At 34.5% G+C, this 12496-nt stretch overlaps 1 long non-coding RNA gene across 1 annotated transcript in view; it reads left to right on the top strand.

Annotated features, from left to right (window-relative positions):
* LOC121029831 (uncharacterized) overlaps nucleotides 1–9029 on the top strand; it is a 324524-nt gene extending 315495 nt beyond the window's left edge. The window contains exon 6 of the long non-coding RNA XR_005789925.1: nucleotides 8942–9029. This is a non-coding gene — a long non-coding RNA (uncharacterized LOC121029831). The remainder of the gene's footprint in view (nucleotides 1–8941) is intronic.
* Nucleotides 9030–12496: the final 3467 nt, after the last annotated feature.

Genomic DNA, 12496 nt, shown 5'->3' with positions numbered 1-12496 from the left:
TGATTAGCATATCAATAGGATACATTTTATAGATTTTCCAGTATCTTAAAAAATATAAAACAAGTTCATAGTCACATAATATATCACAATTTGCAATTGAGAAAAAATGTATTCCCAATAATATAAGTTGTATTTAGATTTTCTAAATGAACTGAAATTTTTATACAATATTAGTACTTAATATCTTTCTGAAACTGTGTTCAAGGCTCCTTATGAATACACTCATTTTCCTCACAGCAAACCTAGGAGTTAAGTACTAATTCATTCAGAATTCAGATTTCCCAGCTAATAAATGACAAAGACAGGATTGAAATCCTATCTGTGATTGCCAAGCTCAGGCCCTGGCTCTTTATGTAAGTAATGGGACATTACACCTCACATTTCAGAAGTGCAAAGTTCATTGTACTGAACTTCTGCTAAACACTGCTCTTATTTCAATTTTTGCTTCAAAGAGAATTTTCAGCAATAGTTCCTCTAGTTTCTGTGTTTTCTTTGTGTAACATTTTAGATTTTTTATAACTTAAAGTTTATGGAATTGTTAAAACAGGAATATAAGTGTCAGTTTTACAACATCAAACTGTAAGAAAGAATTAGATGCTATTTTATGTTATTGCTTCACTTATTAGTATTGAGGACACAGGTTTGACTATGTCTAGTGATGTGAGATTATGGAATGTTGTCATTATCTATGAATATAGTCAAGAATTTCCCTTGAAATTACTTCTGTTAAAAAATGAACATTTTCAGGGTAGTATTGGTTTCTGTCAAATAATATTTTTAGGAAATTTTTGAATGTAATTAAATTCAAAATCAGTCATCTTTAAGAATGTCATCTTGTATTTTATAATTGAATAATAAATAACACTTGTTTCAGTTCAAATTTGTGATACAGCAATTTTTATGAAGATTTCTTTTAGGCAATAAAACTACTCTTACATACTCCCAGTGTTATTTTTTTGGAAACTGATGAAATCCAAATATTATTTCTGTTTAAAATACATAAGATTAGAAGAAAAATAAGATGTTTGTTCAACAATTTGACTTAAAAAATATATTCACCTTTTATTCTTTTAATGAATCCAACAACTAGATGATGAACGTGGCTTGCCTCTTCTTTGAATTAAAGAAATTAAAATTCAGAGTGATTTAATCTTAGAAATGAGAGGGATTAAAAACTTAACTATGAAATTTAACCAACTTAATTTAAACAATGCAATTAATACATCTGAAGGTCAAGGATTGATTCATTTTAAAGAGTCAAACTTTGGAATTAGTTAAGTATATATTTGAGCCCTGTTCCTGCTGTTTACTAGCTGTGTGATCCCAGGCAATTATTTAAATTTCCAGAACCTCAACTTCACTATCTATAAAATGAGGATAACATCTAGAATGACAATTTTTATGAAGGGTAGAGATAACATATATCTTTCTTAGAACAGTACTTGATGTACAGTTGGTATATTTTGATAACAAGGTCATGTCATATAACTCCTAACTGAGTAAAAGGTGGGTAAAGTTTGAAGGATGTAGAAATGGGCCCAAAGATATTTCTACTAATTTTTTTTCAATGTTTTTAAATGTTTGTTTGTTTTTGAGAGAGAGAGAGAGAGAGAGACAGACGGACAGAGCATGAGCAGGGGAGGGGCAGAGAGAGAGGAAGACACAGAAATCTGTGGCAGGCTCCAGGCTCTGAGCTGTCAGCACAGAGCCCGACTCAGGCCTCAACCCCATGAGCTATGAGATCATGATCTGAGCCTAAGTTGAACGCCCATTCTACTGAGTCACCCCTCTACTAAATATTTTTGAAGATATTTAATTCCGAAACTAATTTCTTCTTTTACAATAGCCATTGGTGTAGATTTAGACAAGTATGTTTGAATTAATCAAAATATAGTACTAATCACAGAAATTATGGGCCATAACTATCTAGTAATATAGTAAAAGAACTTCTCATCTGAGGATATCATGAGAAGTTCTTTAACATCTTTATATAAGTCCTACTTTTATTTCAGTTATGTCAGTGTCTCTCTAGGAAAATTCTTCAATATAATTTAGCTGAGGTTCCTATACTTGCAAGTATATTGTACATGTAAACATACATGACGATTATTATCTCATGCCTTCACAAGAAAGGACACTAACACGTATTTCCGCTTCTGAAAGTGAATTGTTCTCCCACAAGTCTCCCTTTAGTGTAGCATATCCCATGTCACTGTCATTGATAGGCTACATTTTAGTCAGAGTGACAGTGAAAACTTAAAGACACAATCAAAAACTTCCTTTTATCATAGAGAAAAGTAAGATCAGAATTAAAATTTCAGCAAATTACTTACTTTTCCTCAACTTTCAAGCCTGAGTTTTCCACTTCTAGTTTTTCCTATATTTAGATTACAGTTCAGCAACAATTTCCCTGTCATATTCACTGTCATACAGAAAATTAAAATTGCTCCTACCTTCTTAAGGCATTCAAATCCTTAGTGACAGCCTCTTGTGTGCGTTATCCTGGCAGTCAGTTTCCTAACACCTCTTTTTTGGTTGCTTCAGCAGACTGAGTGCTGCTGAAAAAGAACATTTTCTTCTAAATTTTTAAATGTTTTCCTATTGGGGCGCCTGGGTGGCGCAGTCGGTTAAGCGTCCGACTTCAGCCAGGTCACGATCTCGCGGTCCGTGAGTTCGAGCCCCGCGTCAGGCTCTGGGCTGATGGCTCAGAGCCTGGAGCCTGTTTCCCATTCTGTGTCTCCCTCTCTCTCTGCCCCTCCCCCGTTCATGCTCTGTCTCTCTCTGTCCCAAAAATAAATAAACGTTGAAAAACAAACAAAAAAATGTTTTCCTATTAACTATTCTTTACTTCCTAGGTATAGTGTCCCAAAAAGATACCCATAACATTAAAACATCTGAATATACTATATATTTATAAAAGAAAAATTATGAAGTTGGATTCTGAAAAATATAATGTTTCAGTACTTTAAATGATTTCCCTGAAGCCTGCAATACCATTTTTAGAATTGGTGTTTCTTTCAAATTTGTCAGCTATTAAAGTGTAGGACTTCTTAGTTTATTAGTAATACAAATGTTATGACTGAATTAAAAAAGCTTCCCTAATCACTGAAAGGTCTTTGAAAGCTTCAAAGTAATTATATCTTGTAATTATCAGAAAGTAAAGTTCCCCAATCATTCTAACAGGCAGGCATTTACTAGTTCTGAGCCTGGAGCTATGTGTGGATAAGATTAGCTGCTAATTATAGGGAGGGGAAATAATTAAGGTGAAATAAATTTTTCTTTTCAACTTGCACGATATTTTTAATAAGGAAGTTTTCTACCCTTATGAAAGCATTTCTAGAATTCTAGAGGATGAAATGTGATTGCACTTCAGGAAGTAATGACAAGGAAGGTAAAGGACAGTGTTTAAATGTTAAAAGACAAACATGCTGAATCGTTATGTTCTAGTGAGTAGTTTTAGTTTTATTACGCCAACTTCTCTAGTGAGTGGATTGAATTAAGATGCACAGGCTGACAAATAAATGCTAGTATTTTATGATTTAATAATTATTGCCATGGTGTCTGAAAGACTGACTTATGTGATCTACTTTGTTTTAAATCATGTACTTTTAAATTACTTATGAAGGAAATCAGTGATCTAGACCATTTTTTCTAAAATATCTTCTACTGAACACCGATTCTAATAAAAAGAAATATTTCACGTAATACAAAAATCACATGTATTTTGAAAATTCTTGGTTAAGTGAAATTATGTTTATTAATGGAAAGATTTATCATGTCTTGTTTTTGTACCTTAACTCTTCATTTGCAAGTTATGTAACAGAAATTTTCCAAACACACCAAGCAAGTGATCTAGAGTTCTCTGGAGCACATTTTAAATTATACAGATCTAGATTTTATGCACTTACATGCTTGAGAGATCAAGTAATCAAACTAATAATCCATGTGATACTAGTTTCCTCAATTTCCACCTATACTTTGTGATGGCATTTAAAAATTCTAGGTTATGTTTTTTTATAGCAACCTTTCTCAAATATTTCATCTTTTAACTGCTTTTATACATTACCAAAGTGTTTAAAAATAGATGTTATCACTAATCTTATCTAATATTAAAATTAATATTTTTATATATAATGATAATTATATCACATAAATACATTAGTATTTTATAAACTTTAATAAAATTATTAACTCAGGTTGATTTCTAAAGACTATGAGGTGTGGTCAGATTCCACCATCAGTTTCTTCTCTATGTCTCACTGCTAAATTGTGTCTCACTACTAAATGTCTCTACAACTACAAGTCATTGAAAATGGCATCCAGGATTAGAGATATTGTGTCAGATAGATATATTCAAATAAAACTTGTGATAAAAATTATGTTTTATTTTTGAAGATGATTATTTGTTTCCAAGAGACTCAAAAGTGATGAATTTTATACAAAAGGTAGAATTTAAAATTTTTAACTTGGCAGACAAAATTATTGTTTCCAATCCACTGCTTTTGCTCAGGCTTCTACAGAGTATTTCTTCATGATCTGCTGCAGAATTAGGAGTGATTGCAATATATACTCAATAATCTATCAGTGTCTTTTCACCAATAAGGGAAGATATGTTGAAAATGAAGAAAATGGCTGGCTATCAACCTATTTAGAACTCAATTCCATCTTTTGAAGATATTATCTTGCTGTCTTATCAACATTAAGAAACTGTGATCTTTCAGGCCTGAGAGTTCAGGCAAATGAGGATATATGAAAGTGTCATTGAGATTTGCCACCCAAGTACCACTTAAACTCATAGAAATGGGCTTTAGTGGCATTACTCTTGTCATGAAGAGATTGTTCTATCTCATTCTTCAATTTCAAATCTCATGGAATTTCTAAGAAAATTACTGGCAGAAAGTAGTAGCAAAAACATATACACATAGACCACTTTTTTTTTTCAGAATGCTGAAAAAGTGTATCCTCAGTGACCAGGAATTAAATCCATTTACAGCATTCATTGTTTTTTCTAAGACTGATGAAGAAAGAGGATGCACAGTGATTTATTTTTCTCTTAGAATAAGACTAGGTATTATTGGAATGCACATAAAATTTTATTTCATTGTATTCAAATGGCTTTCCTTGTTGCACACACAAGCCAAAGCATCATCAAGACTGATACTAGTGCATTTTCTAGTTTATATTATGACCTACAGCATAATCGTTAACTAAATAAAAACATAAATTTTGCTGTTACATAAATTATTAGTGCAAGATAGGAAATTGTCTTGCTCTTCTCCCACATAAATGTGTATAGTGCATGCAGTAAGCATTGATTCAATGTGGTACATTAAACACTTTTCTTAAAATGTATAGCAAGGGATATCAATATGTATAATCATAATGGCTCTAATGTTTTATGGACCAGTGATACGCAATGTGGAATGGACTTTTCAGGTGGAAGTGTAGGTAAAATACATTCTTTAAAATTGTGATTTCCTGTTTTTACTGTGAAGTTTCCATTAATATTGAAAGAAGAATTTATATTTTTGTTCTCTTCTCTATCTTGATTTACAAACGTTATCTATTTCGTAGTTTAAAACATTACCTTGAAGTTGTTATATTAAGGACTCCATTGGTTGCCCTGAAAAATCAGTGTTATTTTTGGAAAATAAAATGAAAGCTTTTATGTTTCATGCTACTGTGTGTCAGTATCATCTAGGATTGGAGGGGTTTTTGTTTTTTTGTTTGTTTGTTTTGTTGTTGGATTTTGTTCATTTTGAAATGCTGTGACATCATTCTAAATTATATTTTGTGTTGCTACGTAATTTATAAGTACTTTTTCAGTTCATGGATCACTTTTCAGACATTCATACACTTTTGCAAATTGAATCTCTCCAGTGGCAGAATAATTGTGCCAGTTATCCCCTACCCCCACCGCAGATCCATTACAGGCTTTGCCTGTCCTTGCTTTTTGCCTGTTTGGAATAAACCACCTGAGCTCTCTGTTGTGAGGAGGATACTGGTTGGTTTAGCCACTGGAAGGCAGCACACAAAGATGAAGGAGTAGGGAGAGAAAGAAATCAGTATATTTATTTCTGCTTTCCTTGCAGAATCTGGGTTCCTCCATCCCTCAGGAGGTCCTCCTGGATGGACACTTTCCGATTTTCACATGGCCTCAGTAGCATGATTTCTATGCTCTTCAACCTACTTCTTGACATCGCCAGTACTTGAGTGTCTTATCTTTTTTTATTTGTTCTTTTAGGATGCCCAACTTATAAAAATAAGTTGCAAATAAATATTGTATGCTAACACTCATACTTGACATTCAGAGAACTGGTGTTCTGGACAAATTAGGCATTTTTGGCAAGGTCCTAGGTACTTTGCTCACCCCACATTGCTTTGTACATTCATTCTCTCTCTGCCTCTCTCTTTCTCTCTCTCTCACCCTCTTTCGCTCTGCCTCTTGGCCCACATGTGAGTTCTCCTTCCAGCCCAACTGATTTCCTCTGTCCCACACGTACTATTCATTATCTTTCTTTCCTTGAAAACCAGGTCAGAGCTTCAGCAACCCAGTGACGTCCACCCCATATAGGTTGTTTCTGCTAAATGGTTGCATTACCTTGCTCTTTGTCCCTCAGTAGACAGCAAGCTCTTTGAGGACCACCCAGGAGGGAACTCACTTATTGAGGTTTAATTCCTAGAACTCTACCTTGTGCAGGTTAGGGCTCATTGTCTGAAGATGGGGAGGGCAAAGAAGATGCAAATGGCTGTAGGCCCTTATACCTTTGATATACACTGCAGGGCTCAGCATGGTGGCAATCACCAGATATTGGTTGGGAAGAACTTGGAAACACACATGTATCAGCTCATTATCAATGTGTGGAAGGAGCTGTGGGGCCAGGGAGGACCCTGAGTTAGATGAGGAGGGAGGCCACTGGCTACATTCTCTCTTGTTTGCGTACCCTGAGTAATGTGGAAGATTGGAACGGCGTGGACAACACTCACATCTAAAGATGTTCAGCCTATCTAAAGGGAGTCATGGAACAGAGGAGTATGTACCAACTGAATGTGGGATTTCATGCCTCTTCCCATCCCAAACGTAATGAGGATTCAAAGACCTACACTTCTGACTTCTCTGTTCCATCAGCAAGTTCACTCCAGCAAGCTGTGCTCTCAGACAGAATGGACTGTGACTTCTAATTATTGAACTTGCCTCGATGGCCATTAGTATATCTTCCTTTGTAAAACTGCTGTTCAAGTTTTTTGCTCATTTTAAAATTGGGTTGTTCATCTCTTTACTGTTGATTTATAAGTACTTTGTATATTCTGGGTTCAAGTTCATTGTCAGATATTTGTGCTACAAATATTTTTTCCCATCCCTTACAGGATCATCTGTTTTTCCTAGAAGTATTTGTTGAGCAGGAATTTTTAATTTTTATAATGTCAAAGTTATCAGTTTTGTTCTTGATGATTAGTGATTATTGGGATCTGCCCAAGAAATCTTTGCCTACCACAATTTTGTAAAGACAGAGTCCTATATTTTACTCCAGAAGCTTCCAGTTCTGGATATTATATCTAGGTCTATAATTCAGCAAAAATTTTAATTTTTATTTGTAGAGTGAGGTGGAAGGTGAGGTTCTGTTTTTTCAATATGGGTATCTGCTTTTTCAGCAATCATTTGTTAAGAAAACTTCCCTTTCTCCATTGAACTGACTTGCAACCTTGGTTAAATATCATTCAACCATATATGGGTGGGTCTGTTTCTGGAGTCACTAACCTTTAAATTTTGAGCAGCACACTCACCTGGTAGGTGGGCCTTTCAAGACTTCCTCACTTTCAATCTTTATTTATTTTATTTATCATTTATTTTATTTCTATTCCAATATTCTTAGTGTAATCTTAATCTCCTTCACTTATTTCATCCATCCCCCACTCGCCTCCCCTCTAGTAACCATCAGTTTGTTCTCTATAGTTAAGAGTCTGTTTTTTGGTTTGTCTCTTTTTTCTTTGTTGATTTGTTTTGTTTCTTAAAATCCACATCTGAGTGAAATCATATGGTATTTGTCCTTCTTGACTGACTTATTTCACTTAGCATAACACTCTCTAGATCTATCCATGTTGTTGCAAATGCCAAGATTTCATTCTTTCCAATGGCTGAGTAATATTGCATTGTGTGTGTGTCTGTGTGTGTGTAATATCACATTTTCTTTTTCCATTCATCTATTGATGGACACTTGGGGTGTATTCTTTATATTCTTTGACTAAATACCCAATAGTGGAATTGTTGGATCTTATGAGGAAACTTCTGTCAGTGTGAGGTGGTATCTCATTGTAGTTTTGGTTTGCATTTCCCTGATGATGAGTAATGTTGAGCATCTTAACATGTGTCTTTTGGCCATCTGTATGTATTATCTGGAAAAATGTCTGTTCATGTCTTCTGCCCATTTTTTAATTGTATCATTTGGAGTTTTTTTGGTGTTGGGTTGTATATGTTGTTTATATATTTTGGATACTAGCCCTTTATCAGATATGTCATTTGCAAATATCTTCTCCCATTTTTAGGTTGTCTTTTAATTTTACTGATTGTTTATTTTGTTGTGTAGAAGCTTTTTATTTTGATGTAGTCCCAATAGTTTATTTTTGTCTTTGTTTCCCTTGCTTCAGAAGACATATCTAGAAAAATGATCCTACAGCTAATGTCAAAAAAGTTAAAGCATGTGCTGTCTTCTAGGATTTTTATGGTTTCAGGTTTCACATTTAGGTCCTTAATCCAGTTTGAGTTGACTTTTGTGTATGGTTTAAGAAAGTGGTCCAATTTCTTTTTATTTTGCATGTAGCTGTCCAGCTTTCCTAATACCATTTGTTGAAGAGACTTTTACTTTGTTTCTTTTTTTTTTCTTTTTCTTTTTCTTTTTCTTTCTTTCTTTCTTTTTTTTTTTTTTTTTTTTTTCTAAATTAGGCTTCATGCCCCGTGTGAAGCCCACTGAGGGGCCTGAATCCGTGACCCCAAGACCAAGACCCAAGATGGGATTAAGAGTCAGAAGCTCGGGGCGCCTGGGTGGCGCAGTCGGTTAAGCGTCCGACTTCAGCCAGGTCACGATCTCGCAGTCCGTGAGTTCGAGCCCCATGTCGGGCTCTGGGCTGATGGCTCAGAGCCTGGAGCCTGTTTCCAATTCTGTGTCTCCCTCTCTCTCTGCCCCTCCCCCGTTCATGCTCTGTCTCTCTCTGTCCCAAAAATAAAATAAACGTTGAAAAAAAAAAAATTAAAAAAAAAAAAAAAAAAGAGTCAGAAGCTCAACTGACTGAACTGCCCAGGTGCCCGAAACTATTTTTCCCATTGGATATTCTTGCCTGCTTTGTTGAAGATTAACTGACTAATTATAATTGTGGGCTTATTTCTGGCTTTTCTGTTCTGTTTCATTGATCTATGTGTCTATTATTGTGCCATTACCATACTCCTTCGATTACAATTGCTTTGTAGTATATCTTAGAATCTGGAATTGTGATACCTTCAGGTTTTTTTGTTTTTGTTTTCCAAGATTTCTTTGGCTATTAGGGGTCTTTTGTGGTTCCATAGAAACTTTTGGATCATTTGTTCTAGTTCTGTGAAAAATGTTGATGGTATTTTGATAAGGATTGCTTTAAATCTATAGATTGCTTTGGATAGTATGGACATTTTATCAATATTTGTTCTCTCATTCCATGAACATGAAATACCTTCCCATTTGTTTGTGTCATGTTCGTTTTCTTTTATCATTGTTTTATAGTTTGAGTATAAGTCTTTCACCTTCTTGACTAAGTTTATTCCTAAGTTTATTATTTTTGGTGCAATTTTAAGTGGGTCTGTTTTCTTAATTTCTCTTTCTGCTACTTCATAAGTAGTGAATAGAAATGAAATGGATTTCTATATATTGATTTTGTATCCTGTGACCTTACTGAATTCGTTTATCCATTTTAGTAGTTTTGGTGGAGACTTTAGGATTTTCTATATATAGTATGATGTCATCTGCACATAGTGAAAGTCTTATTTCTTCCTTACTAATTTCTATGCCTTTTATTTTTGTGTGTGTGTCTGATTGCTGAAACTAGGACTTCCAGTACTATGTTGAATAAAAGTGGTGAGAGTAAACATCCTTTTCTTGTTCCTGACCTTAGGGAAAGGCTCTCAGTTTTTCCCCATTGAGTATGATGATGATGTAGGTTTTTCATTTTTGGCTTTTATTATATTTATGTATGTTCTCTCTAAACCTACTTTGTTGAGGTTTTTTCATCATGAATGGGTATTATACATTGTCAAGTGCTTTTTCTATATCTATTGATATGATCACATGGTTTTTATCTTTTCTTTAAAAAAATTTTTTTTAATGTTTATTTATTTTTGAGAGTGAGAGAGTGAGAGACAGAGACAGAGAGACAGAGAGACAGAGTGTGAGCCAGGGAGGGACAGAGAGAGAGGGAGACACAGAATCTGAAGCAGGCTCCAGGCTCTGAGCTGTCAGCACAGAGCCCAATGTGGGGCTCGAACCCATGAACTGTGAGATCATGACCTGAGCCGAAGTTGAACGCTTAACCAACTGAGCCACCCAGGTGCCCCTATCCTTTCTTTTATTGATGTGATGATATATCATGTTGATTGATTTGCAAATATTGAAAGACCCTTGAACCCCAGGAATAAATACCACTTGATCATGATGAATGATCATTATTTTTAATGTATTGTTGGATTCAGTTTGCTAATCTTTTGTTGAGGATTTTTGCATCTATGTTCATCAGAGATATTGGCATGTAGCTTTCTTTTTTGGTAGTATCTTTATCTGGTTTTGATTTTGGGTGATACTGGCCTCATAGAATGAATTTGGAAGTTTTCCTTCTATTTTTTTTTTTTTTTTTTTTTTTTGGAATATTTGAGGAGAATAGGTATAAGTCTTCTTTAAATGTTTGGCAGATTTCACATGTGAAGCCATCTGGTCCTGGACTTTTGTTTGTTGGGAGTTTTTTGAACTGCTTCAGTTTCAGTGCTGGTGACTAGTGTGCTCAAATTTTCCATTTATTTCTGATACAGTTTTGGAAGGTTATATGTTTCTAGGAATTTATCTATTTCTTCTAGGTTGCCCAATTTGTTGGCAGATAATTTTTTCATAGTATTCTTTTATCATCTTTGTTTTTCTGTGGTGTCAGTTGTTATTTCTCTTTAATTTATGATTTTGATTATTTGAATCCAATTTTTTTTGATAGTCTGGTTTATCAATTTTGTATATCTTTGCAAAGAACCATCTCCTGATTTTATTGATTTGTTCCATGAGTTTTTCTTTGTTTTAGTTTCTATTTCTATTTTATTTCTATTCTACCTTTTATTATTTCTCTCCTTATACTATTTTGGGGTTTTATTGTTCTTCTTTTTCTAGCTCCTTTAGATATAAGGTGTATTTGTTTATTTGTGATTATCCTTGCTTTTTGAGGTAGACCTGTATTGCTATGCACTTGCCTCTTAAAACAGTTGTTACTACATCCCAAAGATTTTTGACTATTGTGTCTTAATTTTCATTTAGGTCCATGTGTTTTCTTTATATTCTCTTTAATATCTTGGTTGAACCAGTCATTGTTTAGTAGCACTTAAGTAACTTTCATGTATTTCATGTATTGCATTCCTTCCAGATTTTTTCTTGTGATTGATTTCTAGTTTCATAGTATTTAGGTTGGAAAAGATGCATAGTATGATTTGTCTTTTTGGATTTTTTTTGTTTTTATTTAAAAAAAATTAACGTTTATTTATTTTTGAGAGACACAGAATGTGAGTTGGGGAGGCACAGAGAGAGGAGACACGGAATCCAAAGCAAGCTCCAGGCTCTGAGCTGTCAGCACAGGGCCATATGCAGGGCTTGAACCCACAAACCACTAGATCATGACCTGAGCTGAAGTCAGATTCTTTTTTTTTTTTTTTTTAATATTTATTTATTTATTTTGGAGAGACAGACAGAGCACAAGCAGGGGGAGGAGCAGAGAGAGAGAGGGAGACAGAACTGAAACAGGCTCCAGGCTCCGAGCTTTCAGCACAGAACCCGATGCTGGGCTGGAACTCACAAACCGTGAAATCATGACCTGAGCTGAAGCCGGACACTCAACCAACTGAGCCACCCAGGCGCCCCAGTCAGATTCTTAACTGACTGAGCCACCAAGGCACCCACTGAATTTGTTGATACTTGTTTTGTGACTATCATGTTATCTATTTTGGGAAATGTTCCATGTGCACTTGAAAAGAATGTATTCTGCTCATTTTGGGTGGAATGTTCTGAACAAATGTGTTAACTACGAAGCTAGTACACAAAATTCACTTACTTTCCCATATGCCACAATGAACAAATTTAATTTGAAGTGAAAGCCACACTATTATTTGCATTAGCACCCAAATAAATGAAATATTTAGACATAAACCTAATAAAATAATATCTATATGAGGAAACTGTAAAACTCTGATGAACAAAATGAAAAAACTAAATAAACAAATATTCTTTGA

The sequence above is a fragment of the Herpailurus yagouaroundi genome, unplaced genomic scaffold (assembly GCF_014898765.1).
Source record: "Herpailurus yagouaroundi ecotype Mexico unplaced genomic scaffold, PumYag 139, whole genome shotgun sequence".
Classification (NCBI taxonomy): Eukaryota; Metazoa; Chordata; class Mammalia; order Carnivora; family Felidae; genus Herpailurus; species Herpailurus yagouaroundi.
This window is presented reverse-complemented; position numbering and strand designations above follow the sequence as displayed.